The 14,491-nt window shown below is 41.5% G+C and overlaps 1 long non-coding RNA gene across 1 annotated transcript in view; it reads left to right on the forward strand.

The window, feature by feature from the left end:
* The window catches only part of LOC138745784 (uncharacterized), a 104,145-nt gene that overhangs the window by 35,434 nt on the left and 54,220 nt on the right, over nucleotides 1-14,491 (forward strand). The gene's annotated exons all lie outside the window — the stretch shown is intronic.

Below are 14,491 nucleotides of genomic sequence, written 5' to 3' on the forward strand. Positions count from 1 at the left end.
AATTCAAAGAAAATTATCTCAAGCTTACGTCTCCTTCATAGTTTGTTGAAGAATGAAATGCAAGCTCTTAGTCTGTGCAGATATTACAATACATTACATCATTGTCACTATGGTAACACTACAAACAATAGTCTTTCTTGAAGAGATAGGCACAAAATTAACTAAGAATCAAAAGCACAAGTTTTAACCTTTACATTCTGACCCCTAATTATTATCATAGACATTAATGGCTAATATATAATCATTACTATTACAGATAAATATGGTAAGTAGATATGGTAAGTAGAAGATTAGAAATCAAAACTTTCTGCTTCTTGTAAAAGACAGATTTTAGTAATAGGTCAATTTAAATAAGTAGTCTTGGTTTTCATCCTTATTTGCTGAATGAAACCTTTCTTATCTGGAACTGTATCCACGATTTTCTCCAGCAACCAAGAATTTCTTGGTGCAGAATTATCCATGATAATTACATTATCACTGCATAAAAAATTGCTTTTAGCTTTAGACCATTTTTGTCTTTCTTGTAATAATGGAAGATATTATTTAATCCATCTTTTCCAAAACCTGCACTTGTCTCCATCTCTTTTCTTTCTTTGACTTGGCTTCGCGGACGAAGATTTATGGAGGGGTAAATGTCCACGTCAGCTGCAGGCTCATTTGTGGCTGACAAGTCCGATGCGGGACAGGCAGACACGGTTGCAGCGGTTGCAGGGGAAAATTTGTTGGTTGGGGTTGGGTGTTGGGTTTTTCCTCCTTTGTCTTTTGTCAGTGAGGTGGGCTTTGCGGTCTTCTTCAAAGGAGGTTGCTGCCCGCCGAACTGTGAGGCGCCAAGAGGCACGGTTTGAGGCGATATCAGCCCACTGGCGGTGGTCAATGTGGCAGGCACCAAGAGATTTCTTTAGGTAGTCCTTGTACCTCTTCTTTGGTGCACCTCTGTCACGGTGGCCAGTGGAGAGCTCGCCATATAACACGATCTTGGGAAGGTGATGGTCCTCCATTCTGGAGACGTGACCTACCCAGTGCAGTTGGATCTTCAGCAGTGAGGATTCGATGCTGTCGGCCTCTGCCATCTCGAGTACTTCGATGTTAGGGATGAAGTCGCTCCAATGAATGTTGAGGATGGAGCGGAGACAACGCTGGTGGAAGCGTTCTAGGAGCCGTAGGTGATGCCGGTAGAGGACCCATGATTCGGAGCTGAATAGGAGTGTGGGTATGACAATGGCTCTGTATACGCTTATCTTTGTGAGGTTTTTCAGTTGGTTGTTTTTCCAGACTCTTTTGTGTAGTCTTCCAAAGGCGCTATTTGCCTTGGCGAGTCTGTTGTCTATCTCGTTGTCGATCCTTGCATCCGATGAAATGGTGCAGCCGAGATAGGTAAACTGGTTGACCGTTTTGAGTTTTGTGTGCCCGATGGAGATGTGGGGGGGCTGGTAGTCATGGTGGGGAGCTGGCTGATGGAGGACCTCAGTTTTCTTCAGGCTGACTTCCAGGCCAAACATTTTGGCAGTTTCCGCAAAACAGGACGTCAAGCGCTGAAGAGCTGGCTCTGAATGGGCAACTAAAGTGGCATCGTCTGCAAAGAGTAGTTCACGGACAAGTTTCTCTTATGTCTTGGTGTGAGCTTGCAGGCGCCTCAGATTGAAGAGACTGCCATCCGTGCGGTACCGGATGTAAACAGCATCTTCATTGTTGAGGTCTTTCATGGCTTGGTTCAGCATCATGCTGAAGAAGATTGAAAAGAAGGCTGGTGCGAGAACGCAGCCTTGCTTCACCCCATTGTTAATGGAGAAGGGATCAGAGAGCTCATTGCTGTATCTGACCCGACCGTGTTGGTTTTCGTGCAGTTGGATAACCACGTTGAGGAACTTTGGGGGCCATCCGAGGCACTCTAGTATTTGCCAAAGCCCTTTCCTGCTCACGGTGTCGAAGGCTTTGGTGAGGTCAACAAAGGTGATGTAGAGTCCTTTGATTTGTTCTCTGCACTTTGACACTAACTGTACATTCTAACCACTCATCAACCGATTAACTTATTCTTTATTTTTCCTTGTATGAGGAACCCTTGGACACTTTTCTTAAACTCGCACCAGTCCCGCGCTTTCTGAACCCAAACAAGGAGATACGACAGGGCTGCTGTTACGGCAATGTGACGTTGCTGGCCTCTCATTCGCCGGCAACTTTTGTTGTCCATTTCCTAATCAATGGGGGGGGGGGGACGAGAGTTCAAAGACTGAGGAAGGGGACGCAATTCTGAATTCTTTCCTATAATCACCTTAAAAGTTTTCCGCCGGCTTCAATTCTGGGGAGTCCGGATGAAACCTTAACGGGGGAAACACCAGGCAGGAGAATGACCGATCGCTCTCTCTTGTGAAACTTTAAGTAACCCTCCCAACTACTGTCACAGCAAATTCCAGCCTGGATTCCTGAAACTCCCCAACCAACCCCCCACGCAAACAACTTTCTTTCACTTTTAAAACTCCTGACAGCCAGAAAGAGGGGACTCAGAGCAGTGTGCCAGGGTCGACTCTTCACAAAAGCAGTGGGGGGGGGGGGGGGGGGGAGAGATTCCAGCTGAGAGGCTGCTGCCTGAACTGTATTCCTGATCTCTCGCCCCAGCCTTAAACACACACATATACAACTCTTGATTGGAAGACGAGAAATATGACCAAAAGATCCAGGCAAAAAAAAAACAGAGGGTCTCTCTTTATGGTCTAAACATCCATCAAATCTCTCAGCACAATTCCACACTCCTGTCACCAAATCCTCTCCACACACAGCATGAGAGGGCAGGTGTAAGCCTGTCAATTCCGCGCCACTTTGCAGTTGTCATACACAGGCACTTTGCCGCACGGAACTTCCTGCTTCATGGTGGCAATCAGACTCCAAGAAACTAGAGGCTTGCCTTAAACTGTCCGCGGATGGTAACTGTATACAGAATGTGAATGCGCTGAGAGTATGTTGCGCGCACAAAAATGTCGACTTAGGCGAGGGAATTTACATGTAATTTACCTCGGTTGGAACTGAAAATCATGTCGACATATGCGAGTTGTCAACTTATAAATGTCGACTAAGACGAGGAAATTTTCATTGAATAACAGGGAAAAATCGGGACTTTTCTGCTGCGTCGACTTGGGCGAGTTTTCGACTTGCCCGAGGTCGACTTGTGCGAGGTTACCTGTATCACAATTGGTTCACAAGAGGTACCAAGATATACATCAAAACGCTGCACAGCAAATATTATAGTAAACAGTTCTTTCTCAATGGTGGAAAAGTAAGCAACTGGATCGTCAATTTCAATGTTTTTGCAGTAAAACTGCACCTCACTGGCATCCACTGCTACAGAAAATAGTCTTGTCAAAATCAGGAGATTTTAACACAAGGCAATGGCATAGCATCTCCTTTAAATTTTCTAAAGCTGTCTGACAAATTTTAGTCCACACAAATTTCTCCCCTTTCTTCAAAAGGTTGGTTGAAGGAAGAGCAACCTCAACAGAATTTCTGCAAAAATTTCTATAATATCCTGCTATTCCTAAAAACCTTCTCACTGCTTTCTTGCCATTGGGAATAGGAAACTCAGAAATTGCATTCACCTTAGCTTGAATAGGTGCAACTTTGCCATGACCAGTTAAGTATATTACAGCGGCATTTGCAAATTGATTTTTGCCAAATTAACAGTTAACTTTGCTTTGAATAATCTTGCAAACAATTTGTCCATTTCCCTTAAATGTTCTTCCCATGTGTCACTTTTTGTCACCAAGTCATCAATATGAGCATCTGTATGTGTTAACCTTTGGATTACTGAATTAATCATCCTTTGGAATATTGCAGGGGTATTTTCATGCCAAAAGGTAACACATTATACTATTTAAACCGGATGGAGTAACCAAAGCCAAAATATTCTTTCCATTCTAAGTTAAAGGTACCCAACAAGCAGTAACCCTTCAACAAATCCAACTTAGTAAGAAATTTAGCTTTCCCAATTTTATCAATATAGTCATCTATTCTGAGAATAGATAAGCATCTGTTTTAGTTACTGATCTGTACAGAAGCTAACAGTTCCATCTGGTTTCAGTACCAGAATACAAGAACTCCAATCTGAGTTCTAAGGTCTAATAATATCATTTCTCAACATATATTCCAGCTCCTGATCCAGGATTTTACTCTTCTGAGTGTTTATTCTATATGGGTGTTGTTTTATGGGACTTGCTTCTCCCACACCTACATCATGATAAATCACTGATGTCCTCTTTGACACATCAGGAAACAAATACAATAAAACCTCATTAGAGCACAGTAGTTGAGGTCCAAGATTTCATACTGCATTACAGCTGAGTTGCGGGTGGCTGTTGGCAATGGGGAGAGGGGCTGTCGGCAGCGGGGAGGGGGGCTGTCGGCACTGGGGAGAGTGGTTGTCGGCAGTGGGGAGGTGGGCTGTCAGGCAGCTGCCCTGGCCACGACTCAGGAGCCAGCGTTTGCTCCATGTCACCTCTCCCCATTGCGGACATTTCAGGTGGCAGAATACCGCCTGAACGTCCCTTGCAGATACCCACAGCTGGGTCTGGAGCCATATTCTCCAGGCGATTCCACCTGAAAGCGGCTTTTAGGGACAACCGCGCTATAAGCAATTCCGTGGATTAACAAATTGTGTTCTCGCGTGGTTTCAGTGTATGTATATTTCAAAATTAATTCTTTCAACTGCATCTGTTCTTGTGACTTACGATGACCTAACTTTTCCTCCAAATTTTCCAAAATTGTTGAGTTAGACAGGCATTAAACATGGTTGTTTTAAGGTTACTCTCACAAGATTCTGTTTCCATAATCTTACGATCCACAACTTCTTCAACCCTGTCAACAACTAACAACCCTGATACAGATTATTCTCCACTCCCATCATCCTTATAATAAGGCTTCAACATATTTATATGACAAACCTGACTTTTATTCCTTCGATCTGGAGTGTTAACAACATAGTTAACATCATTCAATTTTCATTTAACTATGTACGGTCCAGAATATTTAGCTCTCAAAGGATAGTCATGTGTTGGAAACAAAATCAAAACTTTACTTCCTGTCTTAAAATTCCTCACGAGCTTTCCTGTCAAATAAACTCTTCATTTTTACCCTGAGCCATTTCTAAATTCTCTTGAGCCAAAGTCCACACTTTTTGTAGCCTATCTTTAAATTTAGAAACATAATCCAGCAAGTTCAACTGCACATCCTCATTAATCCACTATTCTTTTATCAACATTAAAGGTTCTCGAACCCAATGTCCAAACACAATTTCAAAAGGGCTGAAACTTAATGACTCCTGCACAGCCTCCCTTGCTGCAAATAACAATAAATGAATACCTTCATCCCAATCTTTTCCATTCTCCAGATGTTACAAGCCCAAAGGACCCCATAACCCAGCAGCAATAGACATTCACCAAGACAAGTGGTTTTTAATCAACTTTAAACATGAAAACAGAATGAAACTTTAACTTATCTCTCTTAATACTTAACTAACCCAAATTAACCCCCTTCTAATTCTAAGCGCGCGTGTATGATGTGTGTGTAAATTTAAGAAAAGTTCTTTGGTTCACAGTTCAGTCTCACTTCTCCTTCCTCCAAGTTCTCTGGATGCAGGCAATTCTTATACTGTGCACAGAATTTAACATGTATAAAGTTCCCCAGGCTTTGGTGCTTGAAAGGTAAATGTTTACCAATCAGGAAGGTTCTTGTAGGGTTTGCAGAGAGAGATTTGTTGTTCCAGGATTTCCACAACTGATTTCCATTAGTCACCTCAATGTCTCACTGATGAAACTCGCCTCATCAATGTTTTCCAGATGGTAACTCCTTTCTTCAAGCTACCACAGAATTCCTTTCTGTTCCACTTATTCCAAGAGAAACATCAGACAGATAGCACTTCCAGCCATCTACTGCTCTGGAACTTTCTGTTTACAATCAGCTCTTCCTGGCTTGTTTCAGCCTTGACTGTTCAGTCACTTTTCAGTGTCCCACACACTAACTGGGAGAGCTTGTTAACTTTTCTCTCTCTCTCTCTCTCTCTCTCTCTCTCTCTCTCTCTCTCTCTCTCTCTCTCACTTGCAACAAAACCCCAACCTTCTTCAGCAAACAACAGGAGTCCTTCTCCTTGGTCAAGATGTTGACTTATGTAAACAAAACCCAGGGGTGACCTTTTTGTGAGCTCTTTGCAGAAAGGTACTTGTAGCCAGTTTGTCTCCTCCAAAACAATGGTCTTTCACTTTGTGATGTCATTTCAATTAGCACCTACTTGTGAAATGTGCATCACATTCTCCAGAGATCCAGCAATGTTACTAAATATGAATTCTTCAGTATTTCAAATAAGATCTGTTTTAAAATGTGTGTATGTATGTAACCTCCTCAAAATCTTAACAAATTCCCAAATATTTATAATCCATTATACAGACAATAAATCCTCATTTTAATTTTAAGAATAGAATGAAATCTTTCCAAAGTTCCCTGAGTTTCAGGATGGTACGCAGATGAAGTGATCTGTTTTATTCCCAACTTATAAATCAACTGCTGAAAAAACTCAGACATGAAGTTAGATCCTTGATCACACTTTAGGTATTCCAAAACAGAAAATTCTTTCCATGGCCTTTACCACCATTTTGGCTTTAATATTCCTTAATGGTATAGCCTGTGGAAATCTCGATGCTGTACACATAATTGTTAACAAGTACTGATTCCTAGACTTAGTTTTAGGCAGTCCACGATAACCCTAGTGAAAGGTTCCCCAACAACAGGAATAGGTTGCAATGGAGGACCCTGGTGAGGTTTCCCCTCAACCTGACAAAAGTGACATATCCAGCACCAATTTACATCATCCTTCCTCAAACCAGGCCAGAATAATAATCTCAAAATAGTACACCCAAAGGTGTACTTTGGGCTTGATTTAAAATTTCATTCCGGTAATTTCTAGGAACGATCACCTCAGAAATCACCACAGACTCTTCATTAGCTGGAATATCAAGAGGTCTCCTTTTCATCATCAACAATTCACCCTTCAAGTAATATCCACGTCATTTCTTTAATCTCCTGTTCACTTACTGCTTTGTCCCTTCAGTCAATAAGATCTGTATATGTCCTATGTGCTGAATTAACTCTTTCCTTGACAAAGAGAAATCCTTACTCTCACAATGACCCTGCTCTTTCAAAACTATTTCAGAAGCACTGGGCAAGTCTTTATCAACTGGATCTTCCTCAGCTCTCATCATTTTATTAGACAAAGACCTTGTAACAGCACATGCAGGATATATCTCACAATCCATATCAACCTCATCCTTACTAGGCCGATTTGTTAATCTCAAAATTAACCCAATTTTATCCTCTGCCAAATCATTCCCTAATAAAAATGAGACCCCCTGCATGGGTAACTTTCAAATTACTCCTACTACAACAGGTCCTTTAACTAATTCTGAATTCAGCACTATGTTGTGAAGAGATATTGACTCTACCTCACCTCCATCACCTTTAATCAAAGTTGTCTCCCCTGTGTCAGTCTTCTAATCAAGAGTTAAAACACTTTCCAGCAACAGTGACTGAGCTGCCCCAGTATCTTTAAGAATTTTAACTGGAACCTGTGATTCTCCCTCCTTTACTGAAACTGAGCCCTCTGACACAAAAGGTTTGAAAACATCCATAACACCGTCACCAGGCATGGAATATCTGGTCTCCTTAAATTTCACTGTTGGAATACATGCTTTTGGTAAAACCTCCTTTTCTCGTCTCTTTTTCAATACTGGACAATTCTCAATAACCTGACCAGGTTTCTTACAAAAATGACTTACAAATCCAGAACTTCTGTCCTTTCCCACTTTACTTTAATCTTTTCTCCTAACATTCTCTCCAGACTTAATTTCAGGTTTACTAGTCCACTTGCTGCTGGGTTTTGGGGTCCTCTGGATTCATAACGTTTTATGGGACTCGTCCTTTCGGATTGAAAATTGGAGTTTTTGTGATTAATTAGTTAATTGAGTTCATTTAGCTCCATCTTTCAGCTACCTCACTCATATTTCCTCCATTTTTCAACTTCCTCTGCTTCATATATCCTCTGTTTTTCAGCCTCTTCTCTTGTTTTTTAGTTTGGTCTGCCTCATATCGTTGTCTCTGCAACTTAAAATTCCATTTCTCTCTTGCCTCTTCCACCCTTTTTTGTGATTCCAATTCCAATTGCAATGCAACAGATCTGTCCTCTGGAAAATTTTCTAAGTCTTTCTCAACAAATTTTCCCTCACATATATAATATTTCACTATAATCCTCTTTTATTGTATTTTCCTAATCTAATCCTTGACTTCAGTCAGCTTTAATACCTTAGAAATTACCTTCATTTCCTCTTTCCTCTGCAGGTGATGGTTGTGACATAAATGTGTCAACATCCATTGCGGCTCTTTTTCCACACACAAGCTTTAAATTAGCTTGAAAAAAACTCAATTAACTGATAAATCACAAAATCTCCAATTTTCAGTCTGAAAGGATGAGCCCCATAAAAGATTACGAATCCAGAGGACCCCAAAAACCAGCAGAAATAGATATTCACCAAGACAAATGGTTACTTAAATAAAAGTTGCTTTTAATTATCTTTAAACATGAAAACAGAATCACACTTTAACTTATCACTATTGACTTAACTAACCTAACTATAACCTAACTTCTAATACTAAGCGCACATGTATGTAATGTGTGTGTAAGTTCAGAAAAGTTATTTAATTCAGTCTAATCTCACTTCTTATTCCTCCAAGTTCATTGGTTGCAGGCAATTCTCATACTGTGCACAAAATTTAACATTTATAAAGTATATAAAGTTCACCAGGTTTTGGTGCTTGAAGACTCTGGAAGATTCTTGTCAGTTTTCAAAGAGATTTGTTGTTTCAGGACACCCACAACTGATTCCATTTTAATCAGTGTCTTGCTGATGTAACTTGCTCCTTCATGGATCTCCAGATGATAACCTCTTTCTTTCAGGTGACCACAGTGTTCCTTTTTGTTTCTCTTATTTCAAGTGAAATATTAGACAGCCAGTCCTCTCCTCTTGCATGAACCGTAAGGGCCTTGACAAGGCTGAACTAAGAACTAACAACCCCTCTTCCAAATGGGGAAATGGGGTGTTCCACAAGCTTGCCAGCTTATTCTGTTCCAGTCCCAGCTGCTGTTACTGTCTGTAACACTGTAGAACTGATCTCTCTCCCTCTCTCTCTCTCTCTCTCTCTCTCTCTCTCTCTCTCTCTCTCTCTCACACACACACACACACACACACACACACACACACACACACACACACACACACACACACACACACACACACACACACACACACACACACACACATACACACACACAGAGAAAGCATGTTTTACTCTCTCGGTTTGCAAAGCCACATGACCCTCCTAGAACAGCAAGTTCCCTTCCAGACAGAATGCGGTTCCAACAAGCTCTTTCATCAGTTGCCTTTTTGTAAACAATAGTCAATTAGTGAAGTCTCTTGGGCACTCTCCAAAGCTTTTGCAAATGCTCTGAGTCCCCAACATGTCTAGCATAAGCAGAGCTGCAGTATTGTAAATTTTTAAAAGTGTTTATATGTGACCTACACTAACAAACCTTGCCCCAATTTATCTCCCAGAAACATATCTATATTCTGTCACAATACAAAGAGAGCGTCGAATAGGAAAAATATCATTGTAATAATTTGCAATTACTTAGGTCCGGTAGTGTTGTAACTGTGGCCAGAAATGTTAAATGAGGAACCGAACACCCACTCTTGGTTACCCAGAGTAATGAAACGACAGACACAGAGGTTGCCCAAAACACCGTGCTCTTTACTTCAGATTCTCAAGACATAGACTATTTACAGAAAATGGCATAAACTATTTATAGTATTTAAGCAAGGTTGTGACTTCAAGACACAAGGTAATCTCGTGAGTCCTTTAGTTTATGGATGGCTTTCATGGCAACACCCCCTCCTGGTGACTGTGGGTCACTCTCCAGCACCTACCCCTTTGAATTGTTACTCATACGAGTGGAGACTTGGGTCCACTTGGAAGGGCTTTACTGGTTGGCGAACTCTTTGTGAAGTTTGTACAGGTTCCTGTGGTGCAGCAGGTAAAATCTCGTTTTCCTGTGATGGTTGCTCTTGGTTGGTCACTGGTTTCTGAAGTTCAAAAGTTTCCAACAGAGCATCCAAGTTGAGATTACCTTTGGTTGGTCGCAACTGTTGGCATGTCAAGTCCATCTATCCAGTTCAACCTGCACATGATAGAGAACCTCCCCAATCTTCCTCAGGATTCTCCCCAGCTGCCACTCACCTGACTTCATCCTGTACTCTCGCACCATCCTGAAACATTCTTTGTTTTGATCCATGCTGGTGGTTCAACTGTCTTTCCATATACAAATCTCTGTGTCCAGGTTCTGACTTTTGTGTGAAGATAATGTCAAATAGTGCTCTAATTTTCCTACTGAAGCTGTTTTCTGCAGGCGAAGTGCCACCAGGACTTTGTGGGTTTGGATTGATCCTGTAATTTAACAAGAATGTCTGTAAGATCTCCTCCGTTGGACGTTCCCCCTTGGCTTTGTTTAGAGCCTGTTTGAATGTATCCACAAAACGTTCTACCTGACTATTGGACTGCGGATTGTATGGAGGTGAGCGAATATGAGAGATGCCATATTGTTTGCGGAATAAATCAAATTTAACTGCCATGAATTGCGTCCCATTGTCCGAAACTAATATTGCAGGTGTACCAAAATGATTGAACATGGACTTGAGTTTCATAATTGTAGCCGATGCAGTTGGTCGGGTTACCTTGATGATCTCTGGCCATTTGGAATATTCATCCACTACGATTAGACAGTACTCCCCATTAATTGGTCCTGCATAGTCTACAAGGAGACTATGGCCCGCTTGGTGGTGGCCAGGAACGTAAATTCGTCTTGACAGGGAATTTCGCAGCCGAAACATATCTGATACATAACCATTATAGTTGCTCAATCTGGTCATTCATCAGAGGCCAATAAACATAGCTTTGTGCAAGGGCTTTTCTGCAATTTGTTCCAGGATGTCCTCTGTGAAACTGTTTTAGGATTGCTGATTGCAGAGTTTGTGGTATCACAGTACTTTCTGCAAACAAAAGACAGCCATTAGAGATTGTTAACGATCCTTGTCTTTTTAAATATGGTTGAATTTCCATTCTTGGACAAGTTTTTGGCCACCCTGTACGATGGTAATGCATTATCTCTTGAAGAATGTCATCTTCGCTTGTTGCTTGTCTGACTCTTTCTGTCACAGGCAGTGACATCTTTAAATACTTGGTTGACATCTGCCTCTACCGATAGTTCCGCAACAAGAATATCTTCTGGCTGTTTCTTGCTCACTAAAGAGTTGTGACAATGCATCAGCTTGTCCGATGCTTGTAGTCGGCAGGTATTTAATTTTGAAATTATACCCAAGAAGCATTGTTGCCCATCTTTGCAGTCGGTTTGCCATGTAAATTGGAATTCCTTTCTTTGAACCAAATACTGCTAATAGCGGCTTGTGATGTCAGAAGAGTGAATTGCCATCCATAGAGAATTTTATGGAATTTCTTAATTGCACAAACAATGGCTAGAACCTCCTTTTCAATTTGTCCATAGTTACACTCTGCAGTGGTTAGAGAGTGTGCTGCATGTGCCATGGCTTTTTGCTTCCCATCTGGGAATATATGGAATGACTGCACCCACCCCAAACCGTGATGCATCTGAAGCTACAACAATCTCCAAGTTTGGATTGTAGTGCATCAAAAGAAGGTCCGATTTTAACTTTGTCTTAACTCGATTAAATGACTCTTGACATTTTGAAGCTTGCTGAGTGGATCATGGAGTTTATGCATCTCCGGCAGGAATTAACTATAATGACTCATAGACCCAAAAATGAATGTAGCGTGATCACATCTGTGGGTGCAGGCATGTGCCTGATTGCATCCGTGTTTTGTGGATCTGGCCGCCGTCCATCTTCATCAATGATGAAACCCAGATATTTTACTGATTTCATGAAAAATATGCATTTTTCTGCATGCAATCGAAACCCATAGATGTGGGACAAAATGCGGTCAAGATGATCAAACAATTCACGAGCATGTGCTCCCATGACCAGCATATCATCTAGGTACACTGCAACTCCCAGAACACCATTCACCATTGTCTCTGTGATCTGTTGAAAGATAGCTGGAGCAGTCTTCACTCCAAAAGGTAGATGTATGTATCTGAACAGTCCTCGATGTGTGTTGATGGTCAGCAGTTCTCTGAATTCGGCCTCAACCTCCAACTGTAGATATGCCTCTGCTAAGTCGATCTTCGCAAAGCATTCAGTTTCAAGAAAAGGTTATCAGGCAATGGCAGTGGGTATTAATGGTCATCCAGTCCTGTATTCAAACCAGTTGAAAAATCAGCACACAGACGTATGGATCCATTAGATTTCTTCACCACCACGATAGATGCAGCTCATGATGAGTAGTTGCAGCCGTTTCAATTCATGCTCCACTTCTTGCAGAGCTACGTATGGGACAGGTCGTTTTGTCTTAAAAGTTGGTTTCACATTTGGCAAAAGACAATTTTGCCTTTGTTTTAGTGCACTGCCCGAGGCCTTTGAAAAATAACTGTGCATGACATTGCTTCAACTGTATCAGCAACTCTTCTGCTGTATTTGCCGCTGTTGGGATATATGTCACTTCCAACTTTTTACAAATATCATAAGTGGACGGTCAAATAGGTCGAGGCCCATGAGATTGAGGTTAGCACATTTTACCAAATAACATGATGCCGTTTAAGCTGATGGAACAGTCAACTGAACCTAACAACTCCAGGATCCCCCCAGAAGCATTCCGTTTTCAGTTGGAGTAACCTCTTGCTGACCAATCTGTTTCCATGTTTTCTTTGATATTAGGGTTACATCAGACCCTGTATTAATTTGCAGCCTCAATGGAATGCCGTTAATGTGCATCTTCGCGTATTTGGCAGTTGCCACCTTAAAAGTTGCTTTGCTTGGTTTCACTTTTGTGTGTGAAGCTAACTTAACGGGTGTTTTCCCTCTGCAGCATTCTGGTTTATGTCCTTGACGCTTGCATTTACTGCAACGGTGCCGTCTGTATGGGCACTCACGAGCGTAGTGCCACTCATTGTAGTTCAAATTGCAGGCTTGGCTGGGTGGGTCACCCTTTTTTTGGTCTAGCGGCATCTGCTGACTTTACTGTTCGTACACCGCTTGAAGATGAATACGCCGCTTCTACCATTTTGCTGTCGTTTCAAATTAATCAAAATGTTGGCATTTGGTGATTAATTTTTGAATGGTCATATCAGATTCCTGTTCAATCTTCACCAGCAAACGCGTTCTGAGGTCTACATCTTGGTGGGACCGCATTCCTGCTACAAAGACTAGACACTTGAACTGGTCTTCAGTCAGCATAGAGAGTTTAAAACGCTCGCACTGTCGATTTACCATACTCATGTATGCCACAAAATCTTTGGTATCTCTCTTGGTCATTTTTAAACACCGATAGCGAATGTTGAACAGTGATATTTGTTCACCGAATATTTCTGCCATTACCTCAATAGTTTCCCTGAAACTGTGCTCCCTGGGAAGTTTTGGCAGAATGAAGTTTATGTAGCGCTCATGTTCTTGAGTGCCTAACTTCCTCAACAACAGCCTAATCTTCCACGTCTCACTGAACTTGGAAAAGTCTACTGAAAACATGTCTTCGTACTTTCTATACCAAGTTTCAAAAGTGCATGACTCCGAGTCATAATTAAACTCAGTGTTAGAGTTCATTAATGCGCCTGCAGAATTTGTTTTAAGTTGCAGGCTTACCTTCCTCCATGAGTAAAGACTGACATTTTTGCTGCAGTTGGTCCATTAATTTTGATTGTATGAGCTCAAAGCTCTTTTGTTGCTGTATGAGGACGGTCTTGAGCTGTTCCATTGTTACTGACATTTGTTGTTAAATTCAGTTATCCAAGGTCCTCGTTGCCAAAATATGTTGTAACCATGACCAGAAATGTTAAATGAGGAGCTGAACTCTCACTCTTGGTTACCCAGAGTAATGAAACGACAGACACAGAGGTTTCCCAAAACGCCGTGCTCTTTACTTCAATTCTCAAGACATAGACTATTTACACAAAATATTGTAATCTATTTATATTATTTACACAAGCTTGTGAATTCAAGTCACAAGGCAATCTCGTAATTAACTGCAGAGGTCTCGGTGATTAATGTTATCTAATTTTGGCTCTTGCTTTCTCAAGCTTCTCCCTTGTTTCCCTCTTTAAAATGCTATCTCTCTTTCTGTACATACCTTGAGTTTGTCCAACTCACTACATCATGAGTTCTCTCTCTCCCTCTCTCTCTCTCTCTCTCTCTCTCTCTCTCTCTCTCTCTCTCTCTCTCTCTCTCTCTCTCTCTCTCTGTCTCGGTCACTTTTTCTCTCTGTGGGGATTGCCTCTCAGAAC

The sequence above is a fragment of the Narcine bancroftii genome, chromosome 11, assembly GCF_036971445.1.
Source record: "Narcine bancroftii isolate sNarBan1 chromosome 11, sNarBan1.hap1, whole genome shotgun sequence".
NCBI lineage: Eukaryota > Metazoa > Chordata > Chondrichthyes > Torpediniformes > Narcinidae > Narcine > Narcine bancroftii.